This window comes from Lepidochelys kempii, chromosome 1 (genome assembly GCF_965140285.1).
Source record: "Lepidochelys kempii isolate rLepKem1 chromosome 1, rLepKem1.hap1, whole genome shotgun sequence".
Taxonomy (NCBI): Eukaryota; Metazoa; Chordata; order Testudines; family Cheloniidae; genus Lepidochelys; species Lepidochelys kempii.
In genome coordinates this window covers 291036828-291052375 of record NC_136380.1, presented here as the reverse complement: position 1 = coordinate 291052375, position 15548 = coordinate 291036828, and the positions used below count along the sequence as shown (strand labels likewise).

At 44.7% G+C, this 15548-nt stretch overlaps 1 protein-coding gene across 4 annotated transcripts in view; it reads left to right on the top strand.

Moving 5' to 3' along the window:
• Window positions 1-1326: 1326 nt before the first annotated feature.
• XPOT (exportin for tRNA) overlaps window positions 1327-15548 on the top strand; it is a 64500-nt gene continuing 50278 nt past the window's right edge. The window contains exon 1 of one of the 4 annotated variants that reach the window (XM_073327892.2): window positions 1327-1516. The gene's annotated coding sequence lies outside the window, so the exon portion shown is untranslated. Of the gene's footprint in view, window positions 1517-1629; window positions 1884-2477; window positions 2574-15548 lie in introns of those variants that run through there. The other 3 variants (XM_073327894.2, XM_073327891.2, XM_073327893.2) reach the window with 3 other exon arrangements.

Genomic DNA, 15548 nt, shown 5'->3' with positions numbered 1-15548 from the left:
AAGTGGATCTCTTGTGTGGACTGGACCAGGCTGAGGTTGGTGGTGGGATGGAAATTGTTGAAATCATGGTGGAATTCCTCAAGGGCTTCTTTTCCATGGGTCCAGAGGATGAAGATGTCATCAATATAGCACAAGTAGAGTAGGGGCTTTAGGGGACGAGAGCTGAGGAAGCGTTGTTCTAAATCAACCATAAAAATGTTGGCATACTGTGGGGCCATGCGGGTACCCATAGCAGTGCCGCTGATCTGAAGGTATACATTGTCCCCAAATGTGAAATAGTTATGGGTAAGCACAAAGTCACAAAGTTCAGCCACCAGGTTAGCCGTGACATTATTGGGGATAGTGTTCCTGACGGCTTGTAGTCCATCTTTGTGTGGAATGTTGGTGTAGAGGGCTTCTACATCCATAGTGGCCAGGATGGTGTTATCAGGAAGATCACGGATGGATTGAAGTTTCCTTAGGAAGTCAGTGGTGTCTCGAAGGTAGCTGGGAGTGCTGGTAGCGTAGGGCCTGAGGAGGGAGTCTACATAGCCAGACAATCCTGCTGTCAGGGTGCCAATGCCTGAGATGATGGGGCGCCCAGGATTTCCAGGTTTACGGATCTTGGGTAGTAGACAGAATATCCCAGGTTGGGGTTCCAGGGGTGCGTCTGTGCGGATTTGATCTTGTGCTTTTTCAGGGAGTTTCTTGAGCAAATGCTGTAGTTGCTTTTGGTAACTCTCAGTGGGATCATAGGGTAATGGCTTGTAGAAACTCGTGTTGGAGAGCTGCCGAGCAGCCTCTTGTTCATATTCCGACCTATTCATGATGACAACAGCACCTCCTTTTTCAGCCTTTTTGATTATGATGTCAGAGTTGTTTCTGAGGCTGTGGATGGCATTGTGTTCTGCACGGCTGAGGTTATGGGGCAAGTGATGCTGCTTTTCCACAATTTCAGCCCGTGCACGTCGGCGGAAGCACTCTATGTAGAAGTCCAGTCTGCTGTTTCGACCTTCAGGAGGAGTCCACCTAGAATCCCTCTTTCTGTAGTGTTGGTAGGGAGGTCTCTGTGGATTAGTATGTTGTTCAGAGGTATTTTGGAAATATTCCTTGAGTCGGAGACGTCGAAAATAGGATTCTAGGTCACCACAGAACTGTATCATGTTCGTGGGGGTGGAGGGGCAGAAGGAAAGGCCCCGAGATAGAACAGCTGCTTCTGCTGGGCTGAGAGTATAGTTGGATAGGTTAACAATATTGCTAGGTGGGTTGAGGGAACCATTGCTGTGGCCCCTTGTAGCATGTAGTAGTTTAGAAAGTTTAGTGTCCTTTTTCTTTTGTAGAGAAGCAAAGTGTGCGTGTAAAGGAAGCCAAAGGGCAGCCTGCAGTGGGTTAATAACACTCAGATTTATACAATGTGCCACGCAACAGCTGCATTTTTGAGGCCTGTGGAGACTACATATCCCAACATGCCATGCATCCTGTGGAGACTCTATATCACCGCATGCGAGGCAGCGCTCTGATCTATTGGAGGAGAAAGGTGAGTGTCAGGAAGGGGAAATACCGCTCGCTCTCTGCCAGTGACGCCTTGGCGCCTCCGCGAGGGGGAGCCGCAGAGCATGCTGGGAACTATAGTCCCTTGCTGTGGCTGAGGGGGCGGGGACGCGTCTCCTTCCCTGGTTAGAGGCGCGACACCACACGGTTACGCGCGCCCGGGACACGCAGCCAGACTCACCCGCGCGGCTGCCCCGCGCGCTCCAGGGGCGGCAGCGGCGTCCCCTCTCCCTGCCGCCGACGGAGGCGGCGCGCGGGCGCGGCGAGGCCCGGCTCGCTCTGCATGGTTGGGGCGGTCTCTGAGCTGTGGGAAGCGGAGCCGGCGGCGCTGCCGGCATGGAGTGACCGGGAAGGTACTAGGGGAGCGGGGGCGGGCGGGGGACTCACGCGGCTCTGACTCAGCCCAGCCCGCCGCTCCTGTGGGAGAGGGGCGCTGCCCGCGGCTGGGGTGGCCGGACGGCGGCGTGGGCCAGCGCGTGTTCGCGGCTGGGTAGGGGCGCGTGTCCCCCGCTGCGGGCCGCGGGGCTCCCTGCCGGGCGGGGATCCCTCGCCGCATACTTGGCTGGCTCTGGACCGGGCTTTTCTGATGCCGGAGCCTGCCTGGCCTTCTCTCGGCAGCTTTGAAATGGGGCTCCGCGCCTTTGCCGCGGCAGGGTGGCTCCTCCGCCCGTGCGGCATCGCGGGGGGCGTTGTAATGGGGCTGCTCGTCCGCCTGGCAGCGTCTGACTCGGAGCGCTCCTCGACTCCCCCCTGGCCTTCAAAGGCTCTGGGAAATGGGAGTGGGTTTTCTTTAAACTTGAAACATAACCCGCTGTGCGTGTGTTGTTAACACCTGTCGTCTCCAACACCATCCATTTCTGTAGAGTTTCTGCTTTAATTTGAAATAAATCTCTAGCGGTTATGGTTGCAAAGATCACCTTCAACATATGAACCAATGAAGTCTCCTTTTCTCACATCTGTATACAGAGTGAAATTAACCATTCTTCAGAATCCAGCATGCAGTAAGGGAACTGACTAATCATTTCAATGTCCCATGCTCCTTGGTAGGCGCTAGGGTTATTCCTTCTTTCTTAAAACAAGCACAATATATACTGCTAGATGGGTGATCAGAATTTGCCTTAATCCTTTGCCAAACGCTGCAGAGGCTTCATGCTGTAGGACAGGGATGGGCAAACTATGGCCCCGGGGCTGTGTCCGGCCCTCCAGATGTTTTAATCTGGCCCTTGAGGTCCCACTGGGGAGTGGGGTCTGGGGCTTGTCCTGCTCCGCACATCTCCCGGAAGCAGTGGCATGTCCCTTCTCCCCCTCATACATGTAGGGGCAGCCAAGAGGCTCCACGCACTACTCCCGCCCCAAGTGCCGCCCCCGCAGCTCCCATTGGTCAGGAACCACAGTCAATGGGAGCTGCAGGGGTGGCGTCTGCAGACAGGGAAGTGTGCAGAGCTGCCTGGCTGTGCTTCCGCATAGGAGCTGGGGAGAGGGGACATGCCGCTGCTTCTGGGAGCTGTTTGAGGTAAGCGCCACTTGGAGCCTGCACCCCTGACCCAGCCCTGATCCCCCTTCTGCCCTCGTTCCCAGCCCGGAGCACCCTCCTGCCCCCCAACCTCTCATCCCCAGCCCCACCCCAGAGCCCACACCCCCAGCCGGAGCCATCACACACACTCCCTGAACCTCTGCCCCAGCCCGGAGCCCCCTCCCACACCCTGAACTCCTCATTTCTGGCCCCATCCCAGAGCCTGCACCCCCGGCTGGATCCCTCCCCTCCCACCCCATCCCCCAATTTCGTGAGCATTCGTGGCTTGCCATACAATTTCCATACCCAGATGTGGCCCTCGTGCCAAAAAGTTTGCCCACCCCTGCTATAGGAAGAGAGTGCTGTCACTCCTTATTGATGTGCCAGTAACAGATAGGATAGTAACTGAATTACTTCTGTTTCCCATCCTGAGATGGGATAATGGGGTGGAAATACCTCGCTTCTTTCACTGGCAGTCCTTTGAGTTACTAAATAATGGTGGTGTTGGGGTCTTTGAGAGGAAGCAATATTAGTACAGCCATTGAGGAGGTAGAGAACCCTATTTCACCATAAGAAGTTAATCACTTCAGACTTATTCAGTTAATTTTCTTTCATTCCAATGTAATTTCCTGTTAAGGTGGCTGATTCTGGTTTGGGAGCCCTTATGATGAGCTCCAGTAAGGTTTTGTGCATTCTTCATTGAAATGTAATAACTTCTAATTAATAGTACATGCTGTACTAAGAATACTACCCTAGAGCTTCAAAATGTTGTCTTACATGAGAACTTTATATTATACTGGGGCTTGCTAGCAGGAGCACCAGGCAGAGGTACAACTCTTACATTAAGTACTGTGTCATTGAAGAATTATTACACGTGGGTTATTACATCAAATTTGTATTACACAATGTATATGAATAGTTAAAGCAAGTTGTTCTAAGGAAATAACTGACCTGTCCAAAATTGCAACATAAGTACATTGAGAAAGTGTTACTCCTACAGAATGGTCTGCTAGTTCAGCGTTTCTCAAATGCCTCCACCATGGCCACATGTGGCCACCAGTGGAATTTTGCGGCCACGACAGCCTCCTGGGAGGGGAGGAAGCAAAGCAGTGGCCCTTCCCTGCAGCACCAAGCTGTTGCTCCTGGATGAGCCACCTTAGTGTTTGCTGGCACTAGCAGCAGGGATCGGTATCCTGCACCGCACAGCCTCCTAGGGAGCTCCGGGTAGTGCCTCTGGAGACACATGGGTTGGTGTGTGTGTGGCACCAGAGGAACCTGGGACTCAGCAGGTGGCCGTGGAGTTCCTGACCCACTTTCTCAGGGTTGGAGGGGCTCGGGCTTCAGCTCCAGGGCAGCCACCAGCAAGAGTTGGTGCCTGCACTGAGGCCAACAAAAAATGTTTTGAGAACCCCAGTCTATGCAAGTCTATTTCTAAGACTGAGGGAACTCTCACTTTCTAGTGGCAGCCAGGATGATCTCAGGAGAGAGTCATTGTTTGTAGAATTAACTATCACTGAAGATCAGACTGAGAGCAGGTCTGCACTTGAAATGCTGTATCAGCTTAGCTGAGCTGCTGTAGCGCTCTAATGAAGATGCTCTATGCTGACAGGAGAGAGCTCGCCTGTTGGCATAGTTAATTCACCTCTGCAAGGAGTGGTAGTTATATCGGGGGGAGAAATTTAGTTGTTTACACCGGCATTTAGATTAGTATAACTGCCGCTCAGGAGTGTGGATTATTCACACCCTGAGTGATGTAGTTATATTGAAGTAATTCTGTAGTGTGGACCTGCCTTGTCTGCATTAGGAGTATGTCCTCACTAGAAATGCTGAAGCTGCACTACTGTAGCACTTCAGTGTAGAGACTACAGTGGTGGAGGGGGCTGTAGTTAATACATCTCCCCGAGAGGCCATACAAGATCAGAGGAAGAGTTCTTTCATCAACTGAGCTCTGTCTGCCTCGGGGGTTAGGTCAGCTTAAGTGTGTCACTGAGGGGTGTGGATTTTTCACATCCCTGAGCGATGTAGCTAGGTCAAACTAACATTTTAGTGTAGGCCTGGCCTAGAAAGGTTTTGCCAGCATAGTTATACTGGTGAACACACCTAGTGTAGATTCATAGATATTAAGGTCAGAAGGGACCATTATGATCATCTGGTCTGACCTTCTGCACAATGCAGGCCACAGAATCTCACCCACCCACTCCTGTGATAAACCTCACCTATGTCTGAGCTATTGAAGTCCTCAAATCATGGTTTAAAGACTTCAAGGAGCAGAGAATCCTCCAGCAAGTGACCCATGCCCCATGCTACAGAGGAAGGCGAAAAACCTCCAGGGCCTCTTCCAATCTGCCCTGGAGGAAAATTCCTTCCCAACCCCAAATATGGCAATCAGCTGAACCCTGAGCATATGGGCAAGATTCACCAGCCAGATACCCAGGAAAGAATTATCTGTAGTAACTCAGATCCCACCCCATCTAACATCCCATCACAGGCCATTGGGCCTATTTACCATAAATATTTAAAGATCAATTAATTGCCAAAATCATGTTATCCCATCCTACCATCTCTTCCATAAACTTATCGAGTTTAATCTTAAAGCCAGATAAGTCTTTTGCCCCCACTGCTTCCCTTGGAAGGCTATTCCAAAACTTCACTCCTCTGATGGTTAGAAACCTTCGTCTAATTTCAAGTCTAAACTTTCCGATGACCAGTTTATATCCATTTGTTCTTGTGTCCACATTGGTACTGAGCTGAAATAATTCCTCTCCCTCTCCGGTATTTATCCCTCTGATATATTTGTAGAGAGCAATCGTATCTCCCCTCAACCTTCTTTTACTTAGGCTAAACAAGCCAAGCTCCTTGAGTCTCCTAGGTTTTCCATTCCTAGGATCATCCTAGTAGCCCTTCTCTGTACCAGTTCCAGTTTGAATTCATCCTTCTTAAACATGGGAGACCAGAACTGCACACAGTATTCCAGGTGAGGTCTCACCAGCGCCTTGTATAACGGTATTAAAACCTCCTTATCTCTACTGGAAACACCTTGCCTTATGCATCCCAAGACCACATTAGCTTTTTTCATGGCCATATCACATAGTCATCCTGTGATCAATCAGTACTCCAAGGTCCTTCTCCTCCTCCATTACTTCTAATTGATGCGTCCCTAGCTTATAACTAAAATTCTTGTTGTTAATTCCTAAATGCATGATGATACACTTCTCACTATTAAATTTCATCGTATTACTATTACTCTGTTTACGAGGTTATCCAGATCTTCCTGATTGATATCCCGGTCTCTCTCTAAATTGGCAATATCTCCCAGCTTTGTATCATTCGCACACTTTATTAGCGCACGCCCACTTTTTGTGTCGAGGTCAGTAATAAAAAGATTAAATAAGATTGGTCCCAAAACCGATCCCTGAGGAACTCCACTGGTAACCTCCCTCCAGCCTGACAGTTCACCTTTCAGTAGGACCCGCTGTAGTCTCCCTGTTAACCAATTCCTTATCCACCTTTCAATGTTCATATTGATCCCCATCTTTTCCATTTTAACTGAACTCCCCGTGTGGCACGGTATCAAACGCCTTACTGAAATCTAGGTAAATTAGATGCACTGCGTTACCTTTGTCTAAAAAATCTGTTACTTTCTCAAAGAAGATGATCAGGTTGGTTTGACATGATCTACCTTTTGTAAAACCATGTTGTATTTTTTCCCATTTACCATTGACCTCAATGTCCTTACCTACTTTCTCCTTCAGAATTTTTTTCCAAGACCTTGCATACTACAGATGTCAAACTAACAGGCCTGTAGTTACTCAGATCACTTGTTTTTTTCCCTTTCTTAAAAATAGGAACTATGTTAGCAATTCTCCAATCATACGGTACAACCCCTGAGTTTACAGATTCATTAAAAATTCTTGCTAATGGGCTTGCAATTTCGTGTGCCAATTCCTTTAATATTCTTGGATGAAGATTATCTGGGCCCCCCGATTTAGTCCCATTAAGCTGTTCGAGTTTCGCTTCTACCTCAGATATGGTAATATCTATCTCCATATCCTCATTCCCATTTGTCGTGCTACCATTATCCCTAAGATCCTCATTAGCCTTATTAAAGACTGAGACAAAGTATTTGTTTAGATATTGGGCCATGCCTAGAGTATCCTTGACCTCCACTCCATCCTCAGTGTTTAGCGGTCCCACTTCTTCTTTCTTTGTTTTCTTCTTATTTATATGTCTATAGAACCTTTTACTATTGGTTTTAATTCCCTTTGCAAGGTCCAACTCTACTTGACTTTTAGCCTGTCTCACTTTATTCCTACATGTTCTGACCTCAATAAGGTAGCTTTCCTTGCTGATCCCTCTCATCTTCCACTCCCTGTATGCTTTCTGCTTTTTCTTAATCACCTCTCTGAGATGCTTGCTCATCCAGCTTGGTCTACAACTCCTGCCTATGAATTTTTCCCCTTTCTTGGGATGCAGGCTTCTGATAGCTTCTGCTGCTTTGACATAAAGTCATCCCAGGCCTCCTCTGCCTTTAGATCCATAAGTTCTTCAGTCCAATCCATTTCCCTAACTAATTCCTTAATTTTTGAAAGTCAGCCCTTTTGAAATAAAAAACCCTCGTCGCAGATTTATTTTTGTTTATCCTTCTGTTCAGTATAACTGTGCTGGCCTAGAAAGGTTTTGCCAGCATAGTTATACTGGTGAACACCCCTAGTGTAGACACAGTTTATACCTGCAAAAGAACTGTACCACTTCCCTGATTGAAATAAGCTATACCAATGAAAGGACTTTTTTGCTAGAGTAACTGCATCTACTCCAGGACTTTTGCCAGCTAGCCCTATGTATTAGGGATGTACGTTTCCCCCATTCCCCCCAATTCCTAGCTGTGCCCGCAAAACTTTTAAGTATATATTAGGCCTGAAACTGAGCCTAAGTAGGCCACTTCCAGAGTTTGTTGCAAGACTGATTAGTTCATGCAAGCCTTCATGGAAGTGGAATAGCTCTGGATGAGTCCTTTAGGAAATATACCCACCTAGATTTTATTCCTTCTAAGGCTTGGCCTACACGTAAGATTGTCAGCATAGCTGTGTTGGTCAGGGGTATGAAAATAAACCTTACCCCTGACTGGCATAACAATGCTGACAAAACACCCAGTATAGTTGCAGCTATGTCAATGGAACAGGGCTGCTGATGACATGGCTAACATCATTTGAGGTGGTAGGAGTTTTTCTGTCAGTGTAGGAACCCTACTACTCCTGCATCTACTTTAATGGGGTATGTGACACAGCTATGCTGGCCTAGGCTCTATCATGTAAACATACTCTGAGTAGAGCTGTCAAGTGATTAAAAAAATTAATATTTTTAAACAATAACGGAATACCTTTTATTTAAATATTTTAGGATGTTTTTCACTTTTTCAAATATATTGATTTCAGTTACAACACAGAATACAAAATGTACAGTGCTCACTTTATATTTATTTTTAATTACAAATATGTGCACTATAAAAAACAAATAGTATTTTTCAATTCACCTAATACAAGTATGGTAGTGCAACCTCTTTATCATGAAAGTTGAACTTACAAATATAGAATTATGTACAAAAAAAAGCTGCATTCAAAAATAAAACAATGTAAAACTTTAGACCCTACAAATCCACTCAGTCCTACTTCTTGTTCAGCCAGTTGCTCAGACAAACAAGTTTGTTTACATTTACAGGAGATAATGCTGCCCGCTTCTTGTTCACAATGTCACCTGAAAGTGAGAACAGGTGTTCGCCCGGCACTGTTGTAGCTGGTGTTGCAAGATATTTACATGCCAGATGTGCTAAAGATTCATATGTCCCTTCATGCTTCAACCACCATTTCAGAGTACATGCTTCCATGCTGATGATGGGTTCTGCTTGATAACAATCCAAAGCAGTGTGGACCGACGCATGTTCATTTTCATCATCGGAGGCAAATGCCACCAGCAGAAGGTTGATTTTCTTATTTGTTGGTTTGGGTTCTGTAGTTTCCGTATCAGCGTGTTGCTCTTTTAAGACTTCTGAAAGCATGGTCCATACCTTGTCCCTCTCAGATTTTGGAAAGCATTTCAGATTCTTAAACCTTGAGTCGAGTGCTGTAGCTATCTTTAGAAATTTCACATTGGTACTTTCTTTGTTTTGTCAAATCTGCAATGAAAGTGTTCTTAAAATGAACAACGTGCTGAGTCATCATCCAAGACTACTATAGCATTAAATATATGACAGAATGCAGGTAAAATAGAACAGGAAACATACCATTCTCCCCCAAGGAGTTCATTCACATGTTTAGTTAATGCATTATTTTTTTAACTAGTGACATCAGCATGGACGCATGTCCTCTAGAATGGTGGCCGAAGCATGAAGGGGCATATGAATGTTTAGCATATCTGGCACGTGGATACTTTGCAATGCCAGCTACAAAAGTCTTATGCGAATGCCTGTTCTCACTTTCTGGTGACATTGTAAATAAGAAGTGGGCAGCATTATCTGCCATAAATACAAACAAACTTGTTTGTCTTAACGATTGGCTGAATGAGAAGTAAGACTGATTGGACTTGTAGGCTCTAAAGTTTTTTTGCATTGTTTTGTTTTTGAGTGCAGTTATGTAAGAAAAATCTACATTTACAACTTTCATGACAAAGATTGCACTACAGTACTTGTGTGAGGTGAATTGAAAAATCCTTTTTAATCATTTTTACAGTGCAAATATTAGTAATCAGAAATATAAAGGAGCAGTGTACACTTTGTATTCTGTTATAATTGAAATCAATATATTTGAAAATGTAGAAAAACATCCAAAATATGTAATAAATTTCAATTGGTATTCTATTGTTTAACAGTGCGATTAAAACCAATTAATTGCAATTAATTTTTTTGAGTTAATAGCATGAGTTAACTAATTAATCAACAGCCCTAAACCTGAGTAAAGGTCTTAAATCTGTTGCTACAGGAAATGAGGTTTCACAATTTTGTTCCTTTATCGTCAGGGGATTATTGCTGTTTCTAAACTGTGTGTAAATGGTGGTGAGATGCTGATATGGTGAGCTCCTTAGAAAGACACAATTCTGCCTACAAAACTGGAGTATCTAAGTGTCTGGATTGAAGAAGCCAGCAGGGGAAAGAAACGTGGACTGGAATTAATGTAGACTATTTCTGTGCTTGCTGGAATTGAATCTCTTTTGAGAGTTCTTTTCTTCTAGGTTCTTTCAGACTATTTGTTAATTATTCTAACCTCAAATATACTGTGACTAGTTTGAAACTTGTCGAAAAGTTTCTCTTGTGAATCAAATTGAGTTTAATAAGCTTGTATTTGTTTACAATGGCTTATTTTCAAGGGGTAGATTGGATGATAGAGTAACTCCTCACTGAACGTCCTCCCGCTTAACGTTGTTTCAAAGTTATGTCGCTGCTTCATTAGGGAACATGCTCATTTAAAGTTGTGCAATGCTCCCTTATAATGTTGTTTGGCTGACTGCTCTGTTCACTGCTTGTAGAATTCTGTGGAAGAGCAGCGACTTTACAAGGGAGCATTGCACAAGTTCCTCTTCTCCTCCTCCTCCTCCTCCCCTCTCTCTCAGTGCTTCCCCCACCACCAAACAGCTGTTTGGCGATGCTTAGGACTTTCTGGGAGGAAGGGGAAGGAGCGGGGAAGTGCTGTGTCTCCGCTCCTCCCCCTCCCTCCCGGAAAGTCCTAAGCGTGCTCTGTGGAGGAGGTGGAGTGGGGGTTGGAAGAGGCAAGCCTGGAGTGGAGTGGGGATGGGAAGAGGCGGGCCTGGAGCATCTCCTGGCAAAGTTGGCTCCTGCTGTTCTAGAGGGAAGCTGCTGCTGTGCAAGGTGCTTCCTAGCGTCCTTGCCTGCATTATCGTCTGCAGCGGGCTGTGCCTGTGTGGGGTAAGCCAGGGACACCTCCTAACCACAGTACAGTACTGTACAGTATATAATGTCTTTTGTCTGCCCCAAAAAATTTCCTTGGAACCTAACCCCCAGCATTTACATTAAATCTTATGGGAAAATTGGATTTGTTTAACATTGGTTCACTTAAAGTTGCATTTTTCAGGAACATAACTACAGCATTGAGAGGAATTACTGTACTTAAACATGTCTATTGTGGAAGCATTTTCTAGTTAGGCCAGTTTAAAGTTCTGAGAACAATCCTAGACTGTAGGATGTTGATTTTAATTTTTTTTTTTTTTTGATCCAATGTGGCTATAAACTCCTAAAGCACTGAGGTAGCAAGTGGCTTCACATCCTATGTTTGCTGCAAAGCTTGTACCATGTCAAAGATTTGACAAGAATGCTAGAGAGACATCCCTTTTAGTATATTTGAAGGGAGATGAACTAGAAGTTCTACAACCATTGACTAATGGAAAAAAAACTTAAGGGGATTAGGTGAGCATACCACTGGTCCTCCTTGTCACCATTCCTGTTAATCAAACACTAACCTACATGCACAGAATAGGTGCTTTGAGTAGTGTATTCTCTCATCACTAATTATTCTAGTCTGTTTTTCTAATCATTAAACCTCTATAGTCCAGGGTCTGTAAGCATTTGTATTGTTAGGGCTTGCCTACACACAAGTTTTACTGATCTAGTTGAAGTGGTAGACTCCCTGCCACCGAGCGCTGTAACTATTTTTTCTTAAAGCATTCCATAAGTGCTTGCTAAGACTATTCAGCTCTGCTGATTTAAAGAAAAATGTCATTTATTTTTGATTAAAATGGATTACTGCACAAGAAACTATCTGCTTAAATAAAATCTTGTAGTCCCAGGAGTTACTTTTCATGTTATGGTGCTTGCATTGGCCCAATAGATTGTAACTATTTGAGTTAACTACACAAACTAAAATTTTTAGTAAAGAGTTTCAGGGTGGATTTGATTTAAATCAAATTGATTTAAATCACTAGTCAGGAAGACGCAGTTTAATCCTGGATTTCTACATGAAAGTTGTCAAGGTTCCTCCCCCACTCTGAACTCTAGGGTACAGATGTGGGGACCTGCATGAAAAACCTCCTAAGCTTATCTTTACCAGCTTAGGTCAAAACTTCCCCAAGGTACAAAATATTCCACCCGTTGTCCTTGGATTGGCTGCTACCACCACCAAACTAATACTGGTTACTGGGGAAGAGCTGTTTGGACGTGTCTTTCCCCCCAAAATACTTCCCAAAACCTTGCACCCCACTTCCTGGACAAGGTTTGGTAAAAAGCCTCACCAATTTGCCTAGGTGACTACAGACCCAGACCCTTGGATCTTAAGAACAATGAACAATCCTCCCAACACTTGCACCCCCCCTTTCCTGGGAAATGTTGGATAAAAAGCCTCACCAATTTGCATAGGTGACCACAGACCCAAACCCTTGGATCTGAGAACAATGAAAAAGCATTCAGTTTTCTTACAAGAAGACTTTTAATAAAGAATAGAAGTAAATAGAAATAAAGAAATCCCCCCTGTAAAATCAGGATGGTAGATATCTTACAGGGTAATTAGATTCAAAAACATAGAGAACCCCTCTAGGCAAAACCTTAAGTTACAAAAAAGATACACAGACAGAAATAGTTATTCTATTCAGCACAATTCTTTTCTCAGCCATTTAAAAAAATCATAATCTAACACATACCTAGCTAGATTACTTACTAAAAGTTCTAAGACTCCATTCCTGGTCTATCCCCAGCAGAAACCAGCATATAGACAGACACACAGACCCTTTGTTTCTCTCCCTCCTCCCAGCTTTTGAAAGTATCTTGTCTCCTCATTGGTCATTTTGGTCAGGTGCCAGCGAGGTTACCTTTAGCTTCTTAACCCTTTACAGGTGAGAGGAGCTTTCCCCTGGCCAGGAGGGATTTCAAAGGGGTTTACCCTTCCCTTTATATTTATGACAAAAGTGCATTTTTGTTGGTTGTTATAACCTTAATACATTTTCTTCACAACTCAGATTGATGTAGATTTCATTTTTAGAAGGTACACACTATATGTTTATTCTGAAAACTTTTCAGATTAGTTTTACAGCTATATCAGAAAATGAATGATTGTTTGGTTATTTCATTTACCAAAGGTAATTGAAGCAGATATTTATGAAGTCATTGGGAGGTTAACCTATTGAAATGGAGATAGTTCATCATGAATATTTGGAGGACTTTCTTGCCATGCTGTATTAGGAGGAGAACATCACCAGGCAGATGTTTAAATTGTTTTATTTAACTAAAACAACAATGTTGTGTATTCTGGATTTTTTTCTTCAACAGTAAACATAATATTTTAACAAAACAAGCATATGAATTTTTGAATTTAGTTAAACATTCAAGTTTTTAAAAATCAGGTTTGTTTTTGTTAAAATGGTTTTTAACTAATAGTTAAATGAAATTTAAAAAAAAAAAACCAACAAAAATTAAATAGACTATGTCAGCCAGGTCAATATAAGAAACTTAAAACATTGGTTTCTGCAGCTAATTTGGTTATCTTCACCTTCATTTTCCTGTTGGTTCATAATCTAGAAAAGAAAAACAAGCTTTCCTGCTTTTTCTGGTCCCAAACGATTTCTCAATTTGGAATGAATTAGTCCAAATGAAGAACATATTTCTATACCGGCAGAAGAAGCTTCTTTTGCTAAAAGTGAAATGAAATGACTTTTAGTGAGGAGTTACTGTATTAAAATGCTATTGGTTAAATGGTTAACCATTAAGGAGTTCACACAGGCGGGGAACTAGAGGTGTGGGGGGTGCTGGAGCACCCCCATGTTTTATGTGGGACCCGGTGCCTGGTGTTCCAGCCCCATGCCCATGGTTTAGTTGTTAACCAACACCAGTAAGACTAATTGGTTAACCGATAAGCAAACTTTTACATCCCTACTTGTAGGCTGCGTGGCTGTCCCTCCATGTCAGTCTCTGAGGGAGGCCATGCCTCCTTGCTATCTTGTACCTGTAAAGGTGAGCTCAAAGGGGGGAATTAACTGCACCTAGTGCTCTGGTTCTCTGGCCAGGCAGAACAGTAAGGCAGTCTAATGAGCCCCAGGCTCTCGGTCAGGGCAGGGCCTGAAAGCAATGGGCAGGCTCTGGCCTGAAAGCAATGCATAGGCTCTGGCCTGCAATCGGGGAGGAGCGGCTAAGTAGTCTGAGCCCCAGGTAAGGGTGAGCTCCAATAAAGTCTAGAGGCTCAGGTAAGGGTGCCTGCGGAGCGCAGGTCTCCTGGCCTAAGGAGGGGGAGTACTGCCACTCCAGGGGTGGAGTGGCAGTGGGCAGTGGGGACACGGGTCCCCCAACTCCACCATGTCCCAGCCTAAGGCCCTAACAGTGGCAGAGTGGTCTGCCACTGGGTCAGCGGGGATCCACCAGGAACACACTGACCTTGCATCAGGTCAGCTCCTAATCAGACTATTGCCTGGTTTCCCTGGGCTGCTTCCTACTCTCCCCCTTGGATGTTACTGTGTCTGTTGTCTCAGGGGGTCTCTGGGAAGGCCACAGGCGGCAGCTCCTTGGCATCTCGATCAGCTGGGAGCTCTGGCCAGTTCTCAGGAGGCTGCCCCAGCAGCTCCTTTGCAGGCTCCAGCAGTAGGCAGGGTATGTCCATCTCATATGGTTGCTCCACTCCAACTGAGCTGCAGGACCTGCCTTTTGTATGTCTCCTTCCTGTTCACCCCTTCCATTTCTGGGGTGGGGGTGGATGTTGCTCTCCTGGTTTGGCCCACAGGGGGTGTGTTGTGGTCCCTCTCTGCCGCTCTCTGAGGGAGGCCACGCCTCCTTGAAACTATTGAAATAATAAGGTAGTTAAAGCATAGTCTAAACTGGAAAAGGTTTGCTGGTGTAGCTATGCCTGAAAATCACCTACTGTAGATGCAGTTTATAATGGCAAAAGCACTTTTATGCCAGCATAACCACATCTACGCTAGCACATTTCACAAAAAATCACACCCCTTAACAGACATTGCTAAAAGTTTCTAATGTAGACCTGGCCTAAGGAGACTTTGTGCCCAGAAGTTCAGAACTACCTCCAATATGAATTTATTTGGTTTTACTATTAGACCTTTTAACTTCTTTTAAAAAGTCTTCTATGAACTTCAAAAGTGTAGGTGGTGTGGAAAGATTGTTTCTATGATTTTTGATATCATTATTAAGCCCCAGATCCACATTGCATTGTTAAGCTTCAGAGGGGTAGCTGTGTTAGTCTGGATCTGTAATAACGTCAAAGAGTCCTGTGGCACCTTATAGACTAACAGACATATTGGAGCATGAGTTTTTGTGGGTGAATACCCACTTCGTCGGATGCATGTAGTGGCCACTACATGCATCCGACGAAGTGGGTATTCACCCACGAAAGCTCGTGCTCCAATATGTCCGTTAGTCTATAAGGTGCCACAGGACTCTTAGACGCTATTGCATTGTTAGTGCAATTGCTCTAAAACAAGGCTGAAAAATCTGTAATTGAGAAAGCTACAAACCCTTAAACAGTTTTGAAAAGTCTTAGAGTAGACAGATTAGAGGTTTGCTAATAAG